The following is a 22,466-nucleotide window of genomic DNA, read 5'->3' as shown; positions in this document are numbered from 1 at the left end:
GACTGGAAATGAAAGAAAAGCAATGACATGATTACTCCATATTTGCCAGACCTCCAATATAGTGCAGCACACATATTAAGCAAAGGTGGTCCTCAGAATGATCACAGTGCATTTTAAAGAGGAATGTCACTGCTTAAGCAAATAAAAGAAGGCTCACAAGATCAAAGACAAAGGATGTTTCTGGAATCTGTTTTGCTTACAGAGAGGATGGGAAACAGCATGGAAAGTCACTCAGTGAGAGAAGAAAAGCAGGGAACTTGAGTAAGGAAACTGGGATAGTGTCTCTGCTGGATTTCTAGCCAATTTGGTGACCTTGGTCAGATTCCTGGGCTTCAGCTTTCTCACCTATGAAACAAAGGATGTGGATAGGCTGAGTGGTGTCCCTAAACCCAGGATATGGACAGAGGCAAGGAGTAGCAGTAGGGCCATCACGTACAAAAGAACCATAATTTGAATATTTATGAAAGCAAAATTAGCTAGTGATCAAATAATGGAGAGGAAGGGTGGCTAATGGAGAATGTAAATTCATCTTAACGCATTCTAAATGTAGTATAAAACTGGTAGAGATGATTCCAGAAGGAAAAGAATGAGGCATAGCATTCTGTCTTTAAATTTCCTGCACTGTAGTCTCCTTTCCTCTTCTCCATCATCACCTTATTTTTCTCCTGTACTTTCTGTTTCTAGTAACCATGGTGATGCTCCCTCCCAGCAGCCTTCTTCACAGCCAGCCCTTTTGGTACACTTGAATTTGTTCCATTCACTGATGCAGGCTGCTGAAAATGCTGTAAAAATTGATTTATTTGTTGACATTTTCCCCAACCTTTTTGTCCAGGAAATAAATGCAGGGAGTCATTCTACACTTACCCTCCCTGCATAAGGGGCACTGTATAACAGGGGTATTCCAACTGCTAATTTCAGCTGCTAACATAAAGGGGATACTGATTATACCAGAGATTCAATTCCCTGCCTTTGGCCCTCTGGGACTGTAAAGTCCCAGTGCTTGAGCTGGTTGCCACCTCTTTTTGCATTTGTATATAAATGGAATAAAATAGATTACCTACAGAAATGACACATTAACCTTGGTTTCCTAATCTTCTTTGTTTTTTGCTGCATTCTCCCTTGTAAGAAAAGTATTGCCGAGTATGTAATTATCACAGTTACAAAGGGATTGAATTTTCCGCTAGAAAATATACGTAAATCTACAGATGTCTCTAATGAGCACAGTTGTTTATTTTAGAATATAAAAAAGGCAATATGGGACATGCTCAGTTTTTAAAATATGTAGTTATTTGCCAATGATAAAACATCAAAGAAATCTCTTATGTTATTAATGCAGATAGTAAAAATTCCCATAAGCTGTCATTTGGTCATGTCCAGTTTGTGTACCCTAACTTATTTGTAATCCTGTATGCTGGAAAACTCTGTTTAAACCCTGTGTGTGTGTGTGTGTGTGTGCGCGCGCGCGTTTGTGTGTGTGTGAGTGTGTGCGTGTGTATCTGGCATTAACACAAAGGAGACCAGATGATGACATTCATAGGCTTATAGACTCGACTCCTGGGGACACACTTGGATGGAGGCAATTAAAATGCCTGTCAGGCATTTGATACCAGAAGCCCCTATTGCAAACCGCTAAATCCTAAGCTAGGCGCTGCATCTTCTGTCAGTGAATGATGGCGGAGCCGGGTGGCTTGTCATCATTCTCGAAAATTCTGAGGCTAGTGAGCTCTCTCTCCCTCTCCCACTTGCCTTATTTTCCTTTTCGCCACTGCGGGGACTTTTTCTAATTTGCAGCTTCCTTTTCCCCGACACACACAGACAGGAGCTGGTGGCTTGCAGACTGCGTCTGTCTGGAGCTAGAGAGCCAGAGCTAGCCCGCAGAGATAATGCTCTGGGAGAAGGATTCTGCAGCAGTCCTCAAAGGCTAGACTTGCGTGGTATCGCTGCATAAGCGCTGGTAATGGATTGGGGCTTTAACATTTTGATTTTGTTCTATTTAAAACATTTTTTCAAAGGACCTACCTTATGTGATCTCGAAGTGAAATGCTTTAAAATTCATTACTGAGCTTCCTAAAAATTCAAGTACTGCGTTTTTTTGTGCTACAGATCTGAAGACATAGATTTATTATCTGGATAGAAAGAATGCATTTGCTTATTGGTGAGTTACAATTTTCAATATTTAGTTAACAAATCTTTATATGTATTGTTTTGTTTTGTTCTGTTTTGTTTTGGTAGATTCTTCAGCTTGTCTCTAACGGAGGAAACTGACTGGGAACTACTCATTCAGAAAATTAAAAGGTACCACATGTTTTGTTTGGTTGTTTAAATGAGGGACAACCAGGGAGGATTTCAAATGTTTTTATTTAAGTCCATCTTTCTGTGGCTGGTCTTTTATCGTTAAGCCTGTGTTGATAATTGTCATAGTATGTACGATTTCCTATGCAAAGAATGCCATTATCCAAGGCTGTTTTGCTCAAAAGATGTCTAAAGAATTATGTTTTTTGCCTGTGCTGCAAGTTGTTAGCAAACATCAGTATGCTTGGCTTATTTTTGGATTTTTATCATTGTCACAGCTAAATATATGTTGAAAATTCTGTATCATAATGAAAATTCAACCATTTGAATTTAAGAGACATGTACTAAGTAATAATTTTATCTTAGGGAATCCTGCTAGTAAGTGATATTTTAAAATGGCTAAGTGAAATGGCTTGCCCTACCCAGGCAGAATGAGCCCTAGAGACGAAAGCCCAGCCATGACTCAGTATTGTTGGGTTTTGTAAATAAAAAATTGTAACTTCTTCACTGAAGCTTTAGTCTTTAGCACAGGATATATTTAAAGGCCAAGGTTAGTTTTTTTAAAAAAAAGAACAACTGGTTTACATATGCTTTATTCAGCACTGACAGTATAAGAAAGTAGTCCTTCATCTTGCCATGAAAGCAGTTGAATCCATTGATCCTGGGCCATATGCCTTACATGAAAAATATTAATTTTCAAATACAGCATCAGGATGTCTGTTATTTGGAGATGGCAATCCCGGGTATTGCCTTTTCTTTAATTCTTTTAGATTACCTTTGACTTCAGTATACACTTATGTCAGTAAAACCTGTATTTGTAATTTGCCTTTAAAATAATGGAAGACATTTTTTTTCCTTGTTGAGAAGATCAATAACATCTTTTATCTTTCCTTGGCATTCAGACAGCATTCCCCTCATGACTATAAGTCCAAAATATTGTATTCAGTAAGGTTAGTTTTTTTCTAAATGTACTTTAAAAATGGCCAATGTCCAACAACTGATCCTGAAATATCAAAAGTATTGAGTGTGCACCTGTGAATGTGAATATTTGTAGCAGTTGAAGGAGACGAATGTGTTGTCCTTGTTTAATTTTGTCTGCAGTGTGTAATTATGAGAACCTTAATTTATTCATTCTACAAGCACTTATGAAGAGCCGTACTGCTGTGGGTAGTTACTGTGGGAGAGAGGGAAGGGCAGATGCCACTGGCACCACCCTTCCCGAGTGTGGGAAGCAGTACATATTTTTGAACAGGAGTATGAATTCATTAAAATAAGCCAGTGTGTTCTAAAAAAGGAAATTGCATTATTTCAGATATTGAACAAAATCTAGTTGACTAGTCTCAGAGATACATGAAATATATTGCATTTTTTCCTCAGAAATTGTACTCAGTGGAATCATGTATGAAATCTCCAAATAGGACTTTATATTCCACCTGGATATTCTAAAGCCCTTGGGAAGATTCTCCCTTTAGGGTTCACTCAGAGTAAGTGATACATTTCATATTTGGTAAAAAAAAAAAATCTGATATTTTCCCACCTGACTTAATCCATATGTTACATATCTCATGTGAGAATCTATTTCCTAATTTTTAGGATCATTTAGCAACTCATTATATTAATTTTGAACTTTGGGGTATTTACAGGAGTTGGAAAAGAATGAAGTTATTATTTAGCCACTAAAAAAAAAGATATATTCAGTATCTTGTCAATAGGAACTAATCAGTTCTGTGGCAGTATATCTGGGTACTGGAAAAAAATGACGTATTACCTTACCAAAAGTCTCTCGGTACCTAAATTTTCTAGGACCATTTTACAATTTACCCAGGGGTGTGTTGACAGATTTTGCATAATAAACCAGAATTTATTCAAATAGTCTGTTACATCATCAAATCAGAACAGAATTCAACTATTGAACTCTTAGAGGGTCAGGGATCAGAATCACGGATTTTCTAATCAATGTCATCTTCACATTAGTTAATTCCTTTACTGATTTTTCTCACTCATGTATTCAGCACATAGAATAGTGCCTGGACCACAGTAGGCATTCAGTAAATATTTATTTAATTATTTGATGGATGAATGAATTCATCAGCATTTTCCCCAATAACTTTTTTGTTCTTATTTTTCATGAGATTACACACTTGTAAAACAGACATTTGGTACTTTTTTTAAAAGTTACTCAACATATACATTATATATTTCTAATTACTAATGATTAACTAGATAATTATTACTGGGTAGAAAATCAGGCAAACCATGTGTAGAAATTCCTCCAGGCTATATGGAAAAGGATTTTTCCAGTTTTAGGTTAAGATGGAAAGAATTTTTGAAATGTCCCTTTTCACTTTCATCAGCTAGGGGAAAGATGCCAAACTGCAGCATGAGTTTTGTTTAATGGATGCTTCCTAACTACTACTCCCAATCTTGACATTGTTTATTGGTCTTCATGTCTTCAGCCAAGATTTTGCTGCAGCAGAGGGGAGGAGGCCTCTCTCTCTCTCTTTCTCTTTCTTTCACTGTAATACTAGAAATGATGTCATAGTTTTCATAAATGCTTTGTTCCTCATTATGAACTATTAAGTGTGGCATCATTTCATATATATATATATATATATATACACACACACACACAAGTATACTTATTTATAATGTGTAAAGAAATTTCTAGAATCATAATAGCTTTAGAGGATGCTATTCTTTCTTGTTGTCATTTATTTTTATTAATAAAGCTATAGGTTTTTGTTACTAACTATGTACCAGAGAATATTCTAAGCCCTTAACAATCATTATCTTATTTTAACTTACCCTACAATCTTGAGATGTGGGTATGGTCTCCATTTTACAGATGCATGAACTGAGATTTCAATTGGTCAGTCGAAACAAATCTGGCCCACAGTCCTTTGTTTTAATTACAACATACTACATTTTTTTCAAGTAGGTTTTTTATGTTTATATTCATTGTTTTAGTGTCTTATTTATGCACATGATATATATTTTATTGAAATAAGGTTAAAATGGTATGCTTGTAGATTCTTATTTTCATTATGCATAATGTAGGAGTAACTGTATCTTCTAATTTGCAACTGTCATAGTCAAATTCTGGTGTATCTTATATTTTAATGTATATTTTATATTGAATCTGAAGAAGTTTATTCTTTTAGGAGAAATGTCAGGTATTAATTAGGAAGTTTTAAAACAAGTGAATTCATAAAGCATCCCTTTTGTCATTAGGATGATGTCGTATTACCGAATTGCATAATCTAAGAAAATTCAGGTGCTAACTGGCATGACTGATGCTGTATCTTGCAAAAGTTTTTAAAAATTGACATAATGGGAGAAGTTTCAAGTGGCTGAAATAAACAAGCAGGGAACATCATCCTATACAATGTGAAAATACCCATTAGAACTTAAATACACCCTACTTAACCCAGAAAAATAACTGAGGGTACTAACAACTACACAAACATGTATTAAGATACTCTATTTGCAAAAAGTATATATAATGGAACACTCTCAGAGCTCAGCTGGGTGCAGCAGAATAAGCCAAGCAAGTAGCACCAAGGTCCATTGGTACGATAAAAGTCACATGAATAATTTCTTATAGGACTTCATTTCAGGGCAGGATTACCAACAATTGGGAAGGGGCTCAACAGAAAATATTTCATGGAAGATGAGCCTTTTCAGGTGGAACTTAGGGATGAATAAAATTATTCAAGGGGAACATAGTACGTAGAGAAGCTCCAGGAAGAACAAACAACATGAGCAAAAGAACCAAAGGAAGTGAACGTGCATGGGAAGTGTTGACTGATCTCATTTGTATTCCAGAGTGCAGGGCAGAAGAAAGGCAGCCTCAGAAGATAAGGATGGAAAGGTGTATGAATACTGTTAGGTTGTGCCATATGAAATGGCTAATGGCCTACTCTTTTTGAGCTACAAAATAAAAATTTCATTTCATTCAAACTAATGCATTGGAAAAGGACCTTAAATGTCAAATTTAGGAACATTTTCAGATTCAACGGGAAGCTATTGACTGTATTTTCAGTAGGAGCCCACAGTGGCCTAAACTGTGTTTCAGATGACTTATTTTATAGCTCTGGGTGAGAGACAGTTTTGTGTGAGAGCATGTTGAAGAAAGCATCACTGTGGAACCTGTCTTAGGATAATCTGAGGGGAAAAAAGGGCTCAAAAAGGGTGTTGAAAGGGGGCATAAAAAAGAGGTCATGAAAATGAAAGATGTTTGTGAGCTCAAACTCACTCTACAGCAACTGCTTGATTGGTAGGAGGAATGAAAAGCATAATGACTCAGTGGTGACTGTAACATTTGATTTTGTAACTGGAAAAATAGGGGAGAAAGGTAGCTAAAAGCTGCTGGAGGAAAAGAGGCCCTCTTGCTCTTAGTATTCCTGGTCTCCAGCAGACTGCCTAGGATGTAGTAGACAGTCAATAAATGCCAACTGAATGGGTGAGAGAGTGAAAAAAAGTGAAGAGCAAGTTTAGGCCACGATGGCTGGATTTGTAGGTGGACTGTGGAACACATAGAATCAAAGCTAAGAGAAGAAATTAGGCATAAGGGATATGGATGACGTTATCAAGAAAGATGAGAAGAGGACCAGTGAGAAGATTTTTGGCAGCACCCACATTTAGGATGCAGAATGAAGGACAGGAATTGACAAAGTTAAAGAAAGAGTTTTATTTTTAAGCCAATAAAAAGGAGGGACAGGTCAAGTAATAGAAAACAAGGCTGAAACTCAGATTCTCTAGAAACAAAAATCAAAATAAATAAAAGACTGCTGAATTAATTATTTATTTCACTAATGTCTTCTGTTACTAAAACAGTATATCCACATTTTATAAAATTCAGAAGAGTTTAAGGAAGGAAATAATAGCCATCCATTACACAATTCAGAAATTGTGGTTAACACTTTATGAACCATTTAGCTTATTTTCTTTCATCTATTGCTTTTAAATTTACATAATCAAGATCAGAACAATGCAATTTGAATTCTGCTTTTTTTTCCACCCAGAGTATCTTAAACATCTCATACATTTTGCCACCTACATAATGTTCTATCCTGTAGGTGTTGGACATGTTTATTCCCCACTGTTCCCATTTTTTCACTATTATATTGCTACAATGAAATAGTTTGTACATTACTCTTATAAGGTATTTCAAATTATTTCCAATGGGTATTTCCTAACAACAGAGTCATTGCATTCAATATTGCCAGATTTCTGGACAGATACAATGTGGTGGTTTCAAAATCAGCCTGAGCTTTTAAAGGGAATCTAAGATTCCGTTAGCACCTGCATGTGCCAGCGTCTGTGACAGGCACTTTAATAATTATCACAGTGATTCTGATGTCGATTCTATTATTTCCATTTAACAAATGAAGGAATGACTAGAGACTCAGAGAGTTGCACAAATTTTAGGAGTAGTTTTGAGTCTGGGACTGACTCCAGACAAGTCAGACTCTGGGGATAGAAGCAAGATATTGAGAAATGAATGAGTAAATAAGGATCTGAAAGCAATAGGAAAACACTTTTATAGGTCCAGTTTTAAAAGGAAAGAGAGAATACAGATAAGGCAAAAAGAGCAGTGACTACAGCAATAAGGGTTTTTCTCTTATTAACATGGGATATCCTAAGCCAAAGGGAGGGGTCAGAAAGAAAGTGGTGCTATGTGTATAATAAGAAGGATAAACTGATAGAACAAAATCCTAATGGAAAGGAGTTAAAGAGCACAGACAAGGTTTGGGCTTGGAAAGCAAAATTCATCTTCTCTGTAGATAAAAGCAAGAGGAGAAAAGAGAGTGAAACCTTTTTTTAGTGTTAAGAAGAATATGGGGGACCCTCCATATCATCTGGACTTTATTTCAGACTGGAGGAAAATTCATTTATTCCTTCAGTGAATATTTATTGAACACCAGTTTCATGTCCTTCCCCTGACCTAATGGAACTTTCCTTCTAGAGGGGAAAGCAATCAGTAGATAAACAAAATTAAAAGGTGACTGAGGTAGCTATGCAGAGACTAGATGATAAGGTGATAAGAGCTTCTCCAACTTTAAAGCAGAAATGAATCAACTGGGGATCTTACTCAAATGTAGATTCAGAATCAGCAGGTCTGAGGAGGGGCCTGAAATCCACATTTAACAAAGCTCCCTGTTGATGATGCTGCTGGACCACAGATCATGCCTTGGTTAGCAGGAAGTTAGGTAGCAAGTATCCAGGCAAGGAAACTTAGAAATGTCTGGAGAAGTTGTTACAAGGAAGTCAAATGTGAGCCCTTCTCTTGGGGGTGCAGAACTGCATACTTCTACCCCTCTTTGATGGTGAGAGAAAATCATCTCTATATACCTCTGAGCTTTTTCAGTTCCAACCAGTTGTTTTATGAAAGACCCACTAAACCAGCCCTAAGGAGTTACTGGCATTTCATATTTTCTGCCCATGCACAATGCTTATTATGCCAGATAATAAATTCTTGTGGCTCTTGCTTGGGGATGTGAATTCATATCACACTGTGCCAATTTCTTAACTCCAATTCCATTCCCTGCTTTATGATTTCTTTGGACGTTTTAACCTCCCCTTCCTGGTTGTTCAGCACCCTACCAATCTGCTGAATTCTCTGGCCTCCTGGCTTATGAGGCCCTTCACATTACTCTCTACTTAGCAGCAATGCCTCTGGGTGTCCATGTCCCATGTTTGTGTCACCTACATCCTAATACACACTTTGGGGGGCTCTGCTTAAAGCCACAGCGGACTATCGTGGATAGTTTCTGCATTTAAAAAAGGAATGCATTTTTTCCAATAAAACCATTTCTCTTTGATGGACTGTCTCTGTTGGTGGCTACAACCTGCATTCCTCTGAAGGAAGAATGCATGTGTTTGTAAATGATTAGAATGTTCAGAGGGGTTTGTTCACAGGAAGCCTTGACAGACTGTCTGGAGCAGTGTTATCTTTCTGCCTCCACTGCTAGGCTTTACCTCTCAGTCCTCCCTGAAAGCTACAGGAACTTGAGAGCATTTACCTGTTTGATTCCTCCCACACCACACTTTGCAACTATAAAATATCTTAAAAAATAAGAAATCAAATAAATATGAAATACTTATCCATCAAGGAAAAAAAGGCTTAAGTGCATATCAAACATCTACAATGCCCTCATACTTGTTAGCATTTATCCGTTTCTTAAAGGTCTGGTTCTATCTCTAGGCCATTCCATGACCAGATCTCTGGACCTTGTCAGTGTCATTTTGTAATTTGGTGTTTACTTAAACAGCCAAGTAGGTGTGAGCGGTGTCATTAGAAATTTTAAATGAACAATTCTAGGGAAATTTTAAATTAGTTTTCATATGAACAGAAATCAGCCTAAATTGATAAGCACATTTCTTCAAGGAGAATGCTTAGGAAAGGTCCTTGAGGAGAGAAGCTGTGTCACGGGCATTATCTTTGCACTCCCTATGCTCTCTTCACAGAAAATGTCCTTGATGCATACGCCAAGTTAAAGCTAATAAGTGTGCTGTGTGTGTGTGTGTGTGTGTAACTTTCTATAATGGATAGCACTAGGCTTCTCTGCATAGTCAATCTGGAATTGACAAAATTTTTAGAATTTGAATACTATGTCTATCCCTTTACACCATTCATTCAATAGTTAAGAATCTCAGAACCCTGCAGGATAATCTTTGGTCTTCCTGACAATTTCTCCCTTTCTTTCAAAAAAAGGTCTGAGTCAGTCCTCCTTTTTTGTGGATTCCATGTGAGTCTGCCTCAGATGGTTCGAATTAACCTTTCTTCAGGTTCTGTCCTGGTGTTAATGACTCTGGATTATGACCATTTACTGCAGCCGGATGTACATTGATCCACATCTGGCAATTGTTAAAACAAAGCTACTCTATTTAACACATTACAACCAAAATAAATTTTTTTGCAATGGGCAGGGACTTAAAAAATTATGTTTTTTTTCCAGGAAGAATCTTATGTTTTATATCCAACATGAACAATATATGTACTTAGTTTTCTTTAAAAATATTTTCTCACCCATAGTAGGGTTTTCTCATGATAAGATTAAGATTTCATAGTTATGTATATACAGAATAAGATACAACATGTAGACATTAAGGATTCTTTTCACACAGTGACTAAGAGCAAATGGCTAGTGTGATTCTGAGCATAGCTGCAGATGAATTTGATATTATAGAGTTAAAAAAAAACATAACTGGGCTGTCTATACTTCAGAGAGTGGATACAGAAATCCTGAAATGACTAACTTTCCACAATTGCACAGGTAATTGAGGAAATATGAAAACTAAGAATAAAAAATTTTAAAAATCGTACAAGAACTCATGGTCTTGAGTAAGTTATATGACTCTGATCAGACTACTATACTTGTCCTCTGCAAGATGGTAGATAGTCCGACAGATCAGAAGGAAGTAATTAATGTGATACATAGGTTAATGTGTATGTGCACTTTTAGTTCTGCTCCTATGTTACACTCACAAAAAGACCCAGAGGTAGACTTTGGATTATAAAATTGTTGGAAATGCAATCAGTTAAGAAGTAGTATTTGGACTTGAAGAAAAAATTACTTCTATGGCACTTTTTAAGTCATACAAAGCATTTTCTAATATATAACACCCCAAAGCTCATAATAATCTCTGGTATGGAAGTGGCAGATCTTGTTATGTTTATTACAGATGAGAAAATTGAAATTTGAATATTGCAAATGACCTACCCAAGTCCCTTGAAAATGGTAAACTAGGAGCACTTATCCTTATTCTGACCTCAAAGCGTTTTCTTTCTGCTGCTATGCCCCCAAAGCAGATAAATGACTATTTTGTCCTAAATTTGGGATTTCTTAATAATGCACTGATTTGATAGCTCAAATAAAGAGCCCATTCCAAGGTAGTCCTTACCTCCAGTATAGTCCTATCTACCAAAGACTCCTACCCTTCAGAGTCCTGGAGTAATGTGATGTGGAGCTCAATACATACAAGTAAAAATAACAGTTATTACTGAAATGTTCTTAAACTTTTCAATTTGAAAAGGAGATAAGACTAAATATGTCACAAAGAATATAATCTTACTGATTTAAAAAGCATTTGACAGAGGAATAGATTGGTTAAGAATCCATTGCTCAGTTCCAAGTTCCAGAGAACTTCAAGCAAGTGATAAATAACTCAGAAGGAATCCAGAGTGACAAGGAAAATGATTACAGCTTTAGAAAATTGGACTTATGGAGAAACATTTTTTAAAAGCAGGCATTGTGTCTTGACTTACCTATTTTTACCATGATTATAAGAGCTTATAAAGAATTTTGATTGGAAGTTGTGGAATCCTGGGCATGAGCTCAGATGTAGAAACTGAAAAGTCACATATGTAAAGAAAATGCTGACCACAGGGGTCACCAAGTAGGGTTAGGGTTGATTTAGGTGTCTCAAGGCAGACACCAGTAGGAATGGGTCCAGTGGGGATATTCCCTTTGCGGTGCCCACCTCTTCCCCAAATTCTCCTTCCACCAACCTCATCCAGTCTCTGATTATAACATGCCAGAGTTACTGAAATGCTCTTAGATGTCTCCCTGCCCCAAACACCATCACTCTGTTCATCTCCCAGACAAACTGTGACACACACCCTTCTTTGCTGCCATTTTTTCCCTTCAGTTGCTCTGGTTTGCTCTCTTGAGCTGTGCTGTCCGGTAAACATGGTAGCAGTTAGCCACATGCAATGATTAAAATTCAAATTAATTAAAACAAAAAAATGATTAAAATGTCAGTTTGTTAGTCCTACTAAGTGTATTTCAAGTGCTCCATGGCTATATTTTTTTACAGAATGTTATATATCCTAGTACATTTCCATCATCAGTTAGTTCCATTGGAGGGTGCTGATCAGGAGCATAAGCAGGCCCCTCACCCAAGCATGTAAGACTTACACTGACTTCTCCTTATCCTTCACTACCCTTAGCATGCACGGTACTCCTCTCTTCACTATCAGTACTACAATTATAATTAAAATAACAGCTGTTATTTATTTAGTGCATATTATGTGCCAAGTACATACATTTCAGAAGAAGAACAAGAACAAAAACAAGAAGATGACGAGGAGGAGAGAGAAAGAATAACCCTGAGGAGTAATTTTTTTTTTCAATTCCCATTTCTCTGAAGTGAAAGATAAGGTTTAGGGAAGTTAAGTATATTTCCCAAAGATAAATAGCTAATAATGACTGGAGCTTAAAGTGAAACCCAAGGCTGTCTGGCCCCAAAGCCAAGTCTTCCACCCTGTACCAGTGGTTCTTAACGAGGGGGAGTTGGCCTCCTTTGCCAGGGGACATTTGGCAGTGTCTGGAGACATTTTCAATGATCAAAACTGGGCAAGAACTACTGACATCTACTGGGTAGAGACCAGGGATAGTGCCAAATATCCTACGGTGGTCAACCCCGTGCAACAAAGAACTGTCTGGCTTGAACTGTCAGTAATTCCACGGTTGGTTGTTTTCTGTTTTCTCCCACAAGAGTTTAAACTCCGAAAGTATTAGGACTTTGGTTTGTCCTCTATGTCCCCAGCACCTTGAAAACTACTTACCATAGAGTAGGTGTGCCATGTATATTTTTGCATGAGTGGTGAATTTATTATTTTTTAATTAAAGTGGTACCTGCACAGGGTCAAAAATCAAGTAAAACAAAGGGGCCAAACTAAAATGAAAGTCTTCCTTCCTAAACCCATCCCTAATCTCACATCCCAGTGAAAACCATTTTAATAATTGCTGTTTTCTACAAATTCTTCTGATTACCATTGTAGTTATATATAATAATTCAATTTCTTAACTTTTGACAAAATCTATTGACTTATGACAATAAAAAGTGAGGAATATAGCACACTAACACTATCCTCATGTTCATCTGCAGGTTTTTTTTACAGTTCACTTGATCATATTTGACTTTATAAAATTACTTGTTTATTTGTAAATTTATTTTACTTTTATATTGCATAACAGCCACAGCTACAAGGAGTTGATAAATATGTACAAATATAACATATCTGAGTAATAGTAAAATAAAAACAAATAAAAACAGTTTGTCCAGTGGGACCCCTCTGGGCAGCTCCCACATCCACATCCTTGGGTGACCTCACAGTCGTTGAGCACATCTTTGCTTGCTGGCACCACTTGGTGTTCAAAGCTCACCTGTGCCTTCCTTTCCCAGGACAGTAATAAGGCATTTCTCCAAAGATGAAATTCAGAAGGCAAGATCTGGGCACCGAATAAGGTCATTGTTACTGTGGTGCCATTGCTTTTATGTCCTTTTATTGGACAGAATTAAGAAATGTGTTTTTTAAACATCATAAATTCATACTGACATCTCCAATTCAAGTCCATTAACACAAGATTCTTCCTTATCTTCTCCATTCCGCATTGTTCTTGTTCCTTTTTCCTATAGCAAGAACCCTCATTCCCTACATCAGTACACCCCCTCACAAACACTTTCTAAATTGTCAAGGCTTGTAATGTTTGTATTCTGTCCTGTAATTAAAATTAAGTAATCCGTGTTTTGTTTAAGTTTGTTCAGAAAAGTAAACCCGTATCAAACAACATTACAATTTTGCTTATGGAAGTGTATTTCCCTATTGAATGAAATTCTGTTACCTGAACCACTGAGAAGTAAACCATAGTCCCATGTTTTTCCAACTCCTGTTTTCAAGGGCAAATAACCTGAGTGTCAAGTTTTAGTGGCTTTAGTCTTCTGCAACCTAATTTCTTTCTGGTAGGAGAGTCAGAACACTTTTTCTATAAAGGGGCAGATAGTAAATATTTTCAGGTTTTGGAGACCACAGTCTCCATTACCCATATGTACAGTCTTCCATACAGTTTCTATCACAGCTATGATGTGCTCTGTCAGTGTAGCACAAGGGAATGGCCCATGCGACATAGTTTGCCAGCCTTTCTTCTAGGCTGCATTTCCCTCTCCCTGTGCTTTCTCTCTCATGTCATCTTTTATGGTGTTTCGTTTCTGGTTTATTGAAGTTTCTTCTAAAGGCATTTCTTTCATATGTGGCAGGTCATCGATAAACTTGAGTCCTTACATGTCCCAAACCATGTCTGCTACAGTACTCATACTTGATCAATAATGTGACTAGATATGCCATTTTGCTCTATCACATGTTAGCATTCAATATTATGAATAAGAAGTCTGATACAATCAGGCTCTCATTCTTCTGTTAGTGATCTTGATTTTATCTTTTTCTTTTTATAAAGATAGGAGTTTCTTTTTTAGGAGTTTGGTGCAATTTCAAAATGATGTATCTAGATGAAGGATTTTTATCATTTATCTCATTTGGCAATAAGACCATTTTAAATTATACCTTTTAAACTCAGAAATTTTCCTCTTCTTCTTGCTCTTCCTTCCTCTTTTCTATAAGGGATTCCTATTGATAAATGCTAGACTTACTGGATAGATTTGTTTCATCTCCTTTTTCACATATATTTAAAGTTGTTTTCTCTTTGCTGCATTTGAAGAGGTTTTTTCTTGTTCTTATCAACTCAATTATTTGCTCTTAACTCCTGCCAATTCTACTTTTTAACTGATTCAGTGAATTACATATTGGAAAATCATGTATTCATTTCCAGGAATTTTTTTTTCTTATTCTCTGATGGACACATTTCTGTAATTCATTTTTGGAAGGAAATTCATTTTTAAAGTATGTAACATTCTTTCAAATCTCAGAAAGACTTATAGCTTATAATTGTAGGTTCTCATTTATTCTCTGAATCATCTCTATTTCCTCAGGAGTCATATTTTGAAAGTATTTTTCTTATTCCTGCTGCTGGTTTTTCTCAAATGACTTGATTTGGGTTTTTGTTTTTGTTTTTGTTTAATGAATGATGAACTAGGCTGAAGATCATAGGTAGCTGTTGTACGTTTCCTCTGCAGTTATGTGGATCCGTACACTCACTGCGAAGGCTGACTGCAGGTTCTGGGTAACTGGGCAGCGTCTGTCAGGAAGCAGGCACCAGGAGGAGTATGGGGATGGAATTGGCCAAGTGAGCAGGTTAGGATCCCCACAATTCCGTGATGTGTTTCAGTTTTGTATGGATTTATCTATACTGGACCTGGTTCCAAAACTGATCACCTGATTAGGCTAGTTTTTATTTTCACCATTAAGGGCAAAAGCTTCTGTCAGCCAGAAGTGTAGTAGCAAAGATCCCAATTCTTTTGAATATGTTTCTTAATAAACTGCCATAATATTGGTCTCACTGGCGCCCCAGACTCGGTATCTGAAGACGGTAAGCTTGGGCTTCCTCCAGGCTTCCTTGGGATGGACCTGCTGTTAACCCAGGTGCTCCTGGCAGCGATTTCCCTGTGTTTTTCTCTTTCTATCTCAGCCTATCTGTATTCTGACTTCTAAAATATCTTCAAAATTTTTGTTAGGGTTACATTATTTTTCAACAGTTTTATCATTTGAATAATTAGGAGAAAGGAGGACTGTATGTGATAACTCCTCCATCACTGATGATATTTAATTTTCTTTACTATGAATTTTTATAACTTACAATATATGTTTGTACTCTCGCACTTCTCTTTGCATTATCCTACCTTTCCTGTTTACTAGCGAGTTAGGAAAAATTATTTCCCTTTTCTGGGATTTTTTAATGTAGAACTAAGATCTGATTTTTGGGGGTTGGGGTGGAAAATATGAATGGATATTGGAAGCTGTGAAGTAGAGTGTAAATATAAGCTATCTTTACATATAAGATTTTGTTATGGATTCAGAGTAACAAATGAATGCAAACCTGGAGATTAGACATAGTTACAGGAAAACCTCCACCCTACCCAATAGGAATTGAAAGGCGATGCCAAATTGAGTCTAGGACTAAAACTCTATATGTAATACAAAAGAACCAGAATTATGCATTGTTAGCAATACTAAAATAAGTAGTTGTTCATGGATATATTTTTCACCTAATGGAAAGACAAAGATAAAAGCAATCCGATAATAGAGCTGATATACTATAGTTAAACTAAATGTGACTTTTAAGCTTGTCATGTATGACTAGAATATATGACTTAATGTTGTGTGCTTCTTTTGCTTTTCAAAAATAAGCATGTTAATATTTATATTAATAATGAGGATAATTTAGTGCTAATTAGCTGCCCTAAAAATATTATTGATTTCATATGGCTTCAGTTAATTGAAGGTTTCTGCTCTTTCTGTGAGGCTGGGATGTGAAGCACCCAATAAAAGGAAAATAGAGAAAATGAGAATAACAGTAAAGTGGCTTAACTATAGAAGTTGAAGAACTAGTAAGAGAAAACTAAATGTAGAAAGAATGTTAAGAGCCTCAGCAGCCTTTTACTTCAGTGTACTGGGAACCGTTGGTGGATAAATAGTAAATGAGTATTTTCCCTAAATTCCTAACACCCAGCATCTCCTGATAGCCTTTATTGTTAGAAATTGAGAACATAACAAACAAAACAAAACAAAATGAATCAATGTAAATGTATATGGAGTGATGCATATACAATTCACTATTTGACTGCTTTTAATTCTCATTTTCTGCATGCAGCTATTACATCCGAAAGTTTCATGTCTGTACAGGATAAGTCACCAGCCATTGTAAAACATGTTAATGGATCCAGTGACATAATTTAAATTCAAAGCCTCATCCAAAGAAATAGGGAAAAAATGCATTTCTTTGGCTTTTTATGGTCACTTTTAAAAGTAAAGGAAATGAAACCATCAACAACTAGACTCAAGTATTGGCATTGCTGAGGCTGCTTTGTGGCAGTAAAAACCTTATTTATTGACAGGGAGTCTCTGTTTAACTTATCCAGCCCATGTAGATTGTAACTGAGCTTAAAAAATGTACGTGATGACATAGGCAAAATGTGGACTGGCAATTCAAAGTGAATTCATTTTGATGTGTTTTAATTTTCTGTTGTTGTAAAGGGCCAGAACAGTTCATAAAGTTTTATTTTTTTTCTAATTCACACCTAAGGTCTTAGCCCATAATTAATGTTGTATGGATTATACCTTTGCCTGCAATATCATTGATCTCTTTCTTCCTCAGTAGTAATAGGATCCCTGCGTTTTGGAGGGTTCATGGGCACATGCCCTGCAGAATGAGATCCAGAATAACAGCCTCCCTTGCAACTAGGTGTAACCACATGACTAATGTCTGGCCAGTAAAATTAGAACAGAAGTATGAAACTTGCACCAACTGCAAGGAGTGTACTTTTCATCACTCTTTCCTCCTTTCTGCTGGTAGGAATTTGGACTTAATGGCTAGAGCTGAAGTAGCCATTTTGAGTATGAATCAATCTTGTAATGAATTTCTGTTTTGTTTAAGCCACTGTTATCTGAAGTTTTCCATTACTTACAGCTCATTTTAGTCATCATTTGTATAACAACTTTGCAACTTTATGTTTACTTTCAAAGACTGAAATGTCATTTTATCAAGTATCTTTGTTATTTACATAAGTAACATTTGTACTAAAATTGTTATCTAAAATATTACACCAGTCCAATCACTTACCAAGTTCTATCAGTCGACTTCATAGACATTGTTAAAATCCATCCATTTCTTCATCCCCAAGGACTGTGTTAGTCTCCCATCATCTCTGACCTTAACAACTATAACAGCTTCCTGCGTCAACTTTTTTTTCAGTCAATCCATTAGACATGTAGTAGCTGGGCCTATCTTTTAAAAATACAATCTAATCATTATATTCCTGTGTTTAAAACCATAGAGTTCACAATGAAGTCAGGAATCTATAAACTGTGCTACCAGCTCATCCGCGCTCTGTCCTCTGCCACACTCTCCAGGCCCGTGCTGTGTTGATTTGTCTTGGGACTGTTGCACATGTTTTTGTTTCTGCTTTTGGTTTTTCCCTTTGCCTAGAACACTGTCACTCCACTCCTCCCCTCCCACTCCACTCCCATCTTCTCGGCCCATCTACTTTCTTAAGTCCTGCTCCTTGCTTAGGTCTCAGATTTCATGGTTAAGCCTTCTCTCAGCTTCCGGTCTGCCAACTACATACCCCACAGCACTCTGCATTTCTCTCACATTTGTCAGTTTAATGTTTGTCTCCCCCACATATGTGGGACCTCCGTAAGTACCTGTCCCATTCTAACGAGAATCCCCCAATCCACTAAAGGGACTGGTATAGAGTAGCTGCTCAAAGAATGATGTTTACTGACTCACAAGCAGATCCTTTATTCTCTTCTCTTTCCCTGAAAGGCACCCCTAACTGACATCACACCCAAAGTTCCACTAACCAAAATCCCATCCACCTCTGGGCCATCAAAACCATGTATACATTCTCTCCTTTTAATTAGGTATTTATTTTTCCATCATTATACCCAACCCCTTTTTTGAAGACTTTATTTTTTAGAGCAGTTTTAGGTTTACAACAAAATGGAGAGAGGAAGGCACAGAGATTTCCCCATGCACACTGCACCGACACGTGCATAATCTACCCCATGACCAGCATCACTTACCAGAATGGTGCATTGTTCACCAAGGATGAACACTGACACATCCTAGTTACCCACAGTCCATAGTTTACCTTAGAGTCCACTCTTGGTCGTGTACAGTCAGTAGGTTTGACAAATGTATAATGACAAATATCCATCATTACAGTGTCATATGGAGTATGTCACTGCCCTAAAAATCCTTTCATTCACCTTCTCATCCTCCCCCACTGATACTTACTTTTTTTGTGATCATATACTAGACTTTAATTACAGTTATTTGTTTACAGAATTCTAAATTATTTTTTGAGAACATATTCTAGAATATATGAGGTCTTTTAGAAAAGCTTCTTCGATAATAACAGGCTGTATTTAAAAAGCCATTTATTATAATTCCTTCTTCCAACAGAGCAGGAATTTCTGGAGGCTATGGCTATTATTGCCTTTTGCAAGCAGTTATGTCGGGCACATAAAAGGCATTTACCAAATGCTGGGTTATAATGTAGTGGAATAAGTACAGACTTTGACGTTGGATACCCTTAGGTTCAAGTCTAGGATGTGCCCCTCATCAGCTGTGAAAAACTGGGAATTTTCAAGCCTCAGTTGTATAAAACAGGTATGATAATAACAACCTCATTAGGATATTGCAGGAGTTAATGAAGATAATTTATGTGGCAGAAGCTTTACAATTGGTAGTGATTATTGTGACTTTCTAAGTCTATTTTTCCAATCCCTTAACAGATAAGGTAGGTGCTTGGTTTTTTTCTTTATGTTGTTCTGAAGCTGAGTGACATTAAGTCTGATGAAGAAAAGGCCCAATATTAAATAAAAGACCTATGAAAGTGTTGGTAATACTGCACAGTTTTGTTTACTGAGGCCCTTTCTTCCTCTCTGCCCACTCCACTCCTACAAAAAAAAAAAGATTGACAGGTGAAAAGCAACAAGACAAAAGATAGAATTATGTTAAATCACTCTAGGTCACCAGAAAGGCCTGGAAATTATATACATTCTAAATTATACCACCTGAGGCCACTCTGTTCTCAGGAGAGAAGCTGGCTAGGGAAGATGTTTAGAGTTCAGCTGTCTCCCATGAGGTTTATCTGCAATGCAGATTTTTTCTGAGCCTCTCCTAGCTATTTCAGCCTCCAGACTTACAAGCTGCTCTCAGTCCTCCCAGCTGGCTCCACAGGATTTGTCTTCCCTGTAGACTGCTTCTGGGGTCATCCACCACCAGAACATATTCCAGATAAACACCTTTCCCTCCTAACCAACTTGTATTAAAATCTCTACCAATCCCCAAAGTTACAAGGTCCATTATCTCCTGACTCTAAGAAAGGTATGTTATTGAGGAATTATTTTTCACTTTCGGCCTCTGGCCTCAGAGATGGTATCTTTTGCAGGAGCTGTCTGTCAGTCCCTGTTGCAAAATAGAGTGGCATACCTCCTTCTGGGCTGGGCAGCCAGGGCCCAATGAATGAGCTTGGAGGCAGCCACCTGGAACTGGCAGGCTTCCCAGGGCCTCTCGGATACCGGATGTCAAATTCCCTGCTGTTCCTTCTCTGCAGGATTCCATCAGTTGAGCCAGGATTATGACTATACAACCTTTACTACAGAATAAGGTTATGCTTTCTTTACATGCAGAGACTCGTGCTCAATTTTTTATGACTAAGCAAGCATATTGTTGAGAGGCTAATAGCTCAGATCTGCTCAAATTTAAGCTTCTCTCACCCTAGCTATGTGCTCATGGCCAGAGACTCTGTAGGGAGATGCATCTCTCCAGTAAATTTCAATAATCCTAACGTCAAAGTTGTTTTGAGAAATGAATGTCACATTTTTGAAGTACTTAGCAAGATTGTGAAGTAGTTAATAAATTTTAATTTTTAAAGGCTTACATTTTGAATCTACAAATTAAAATTACATTGTAAAACAGATTCTACTTAAGGACATTTCTACTACAAATCAGTACCTAGATATGATTAGTAAATTGTGGCTGGTATTCCAGTTATTTTTATTTTTATTTATTTATGTTTAGTGACAAACATTAGTTATAGGTGGCCAATAAATCTTTCCTAGTTTTTCCTTTTAGTTTTTTTTTTTTTGTCTTGATAATGTAGAGTTTGACTTTCAGAACATTTCATGAAGTATCTCTTTGCTTTCTACTTCTCATGTGAAAAAAATAATTCTCTTTTTAGGCTTAACTCTAGCCATGTTTCATACTTAAGGAAAATGAATTTTTGTGTCTAAATGGAAAATGTATTTTCATAAGCTATTTAATAATCTTTGACATGTAAAACATTGCTTTAAAATAAGGTAAATAGCTTTTATTTTGTCTTGCCAATGGGTTTCAGCACCGGGCAAATTCACTATAGATTCAGTGTGACCAAAGAAATGACAGTAGAATGTTCTTGGGGTGAAAGGGTTATACCCAACTTTATTTCCAAGGTGGCAGATCAATCTCTAAAATCCCATCCACTCAGAGCGAGTCTGCACACAACAAGCCGGTCTCTGTCTCTAGGCCTCTCTGCCCCTACAGTCATCCTCTGGGCCTCTGTCCTTGGCGCTGCCACCAGTCCAGCCTCTGCTCTGCTCTTCTGCAGCCTTGCAGCCATGCCACCGTGTCACCCAAAGCACTGGGCGGAGCTCTTTATATAGAGTTAATAGCAATGTACTGCCCACACTTGTGTAGTGAGCTAGCTAATCAGGACCAGGTGAGAATCCTGGCTATAGGAACTTTCATTTTATCCACATTTTTATAGAGAGAATTTTTATGAATCATGTTCAAAATGCAGTGATCTTAGAAGTCAATATGCTATAGAGTTGTGCTCCTGGGAGTTTTTATTTCTTTAGTGTTTTTTCCCTTTGTGCTGCTAATGACTTATCAAGTGTGTGAATGAGAAGAATGTTGATTGATTTTGGTTCCATCAGTAATGATTCTTGAGTCTACTGCAAATCAGTTCTGGAGAGTTCAAATCACATTTGATTGGGAATGTATTTTCTGCTAGAGAGGACCTGTAGATAGGAAAGTACAATGGACATTTAGCATCTTAGTCTCCTTTGAAGGAGAACTACTTACATTTTTAAAATAAATCTTCACTCTTAAAGACTTATGCTTTGTGTCTACAAACTAGAATTGTGAAACAGACTTTCTACTTGACAACATTTAAAGAAGCTAGTTGTTTACTTGTGTGACAGGCATAAACTCCTTTAAGATTCAGCTTCACAACTTTCTCTTTTCACAGATATTGTGTGAGAAAAATCTCCCAAACTAATTTATACAACATCTGACTAAAGCACATACCATAGTTGTTGTTTCTCTAAACTACTTGTTCATCTTTTGAATTTTATCTAGTCTGAAAAGGAAACTGACCTATATGCCTTACCTTCAGTTTCCAGCTCAAAGGTGGCTCAACTATTCATTTGCTTTTTATATTCCATCAAAATGAGACAAATCAACTCTCAGAGAAAGTTGGCAGATCAAAATATCATTGACTTTTAAAATAAAAATACAAACTTAGAATTTTTTTCTTCAAGTACATTAAGTAGAATTAGCAAAGGATGCGAAGAGGCTACCCGTTCAGTGATAAACTAAATATGTCTGAGCACTCATTGCATTTGATTTCACATGCTCCCCTTCAGTGGGTCTCCAAGCCATCTTGGCTTCCCTTAGCTGTCCGAAGGACAGAGCCTTTTATAGGTTCACTGGATCCGAATCCCA

The 22,466-nt window shown here is 37.0% G+C and overlaps 1 protein-coding gene across 28 annotated transcripts in view; it reads left to right on the top strand.

Moving 5' to 3' along the window:
• MAP2 (microtubule associated protein 2) overlaps positions 1 to 22,466 on the top strand; it is a 281,142-nt gene that overhangs the window by 140,460 nt on the left and 118,216 nt on the right. For 23 of the 28 annotated variants that reach the window (XM_073218195.1, XM_073218194.1, XM_073218188.1 and 20 more), the window contains exon 3: positions 2,233 to 2,295. The gene's annotated coding sequence lies outside the window, so the exon portion shown is untranslated. Of the gene's footprint in view, positions 1 to 1,528; positions 1,955 to 1,987; positions 2,156 to 2,232; positions 2,296 to 3,669; positions 3,777 to 22,466 lie in introns of those variants that run through there. The other 5 variants (XM_017655762.3, XM_073218187.1, XM_017655761.3 and 2 more) reach the window with 5 other exon arrangements.

This window comes from Manis javanica, chromosome 12, assembly GCF_040802235.1.
Source record: "Manis javanica isolate MJ-LG chromosome 12, MJ_LKY, whole genome shotgun sequence".
Classification (NCBI taxonomy): Eukaryota; Metazoa; Chordata; class Mammalia; order Pholidota; family Manidae; genus Manis; species Manis javanica.
Note: the sequence above shows the minus strand (reverse complement) of the source record. Positions and strands in the feature narration are given on the sequence as shown.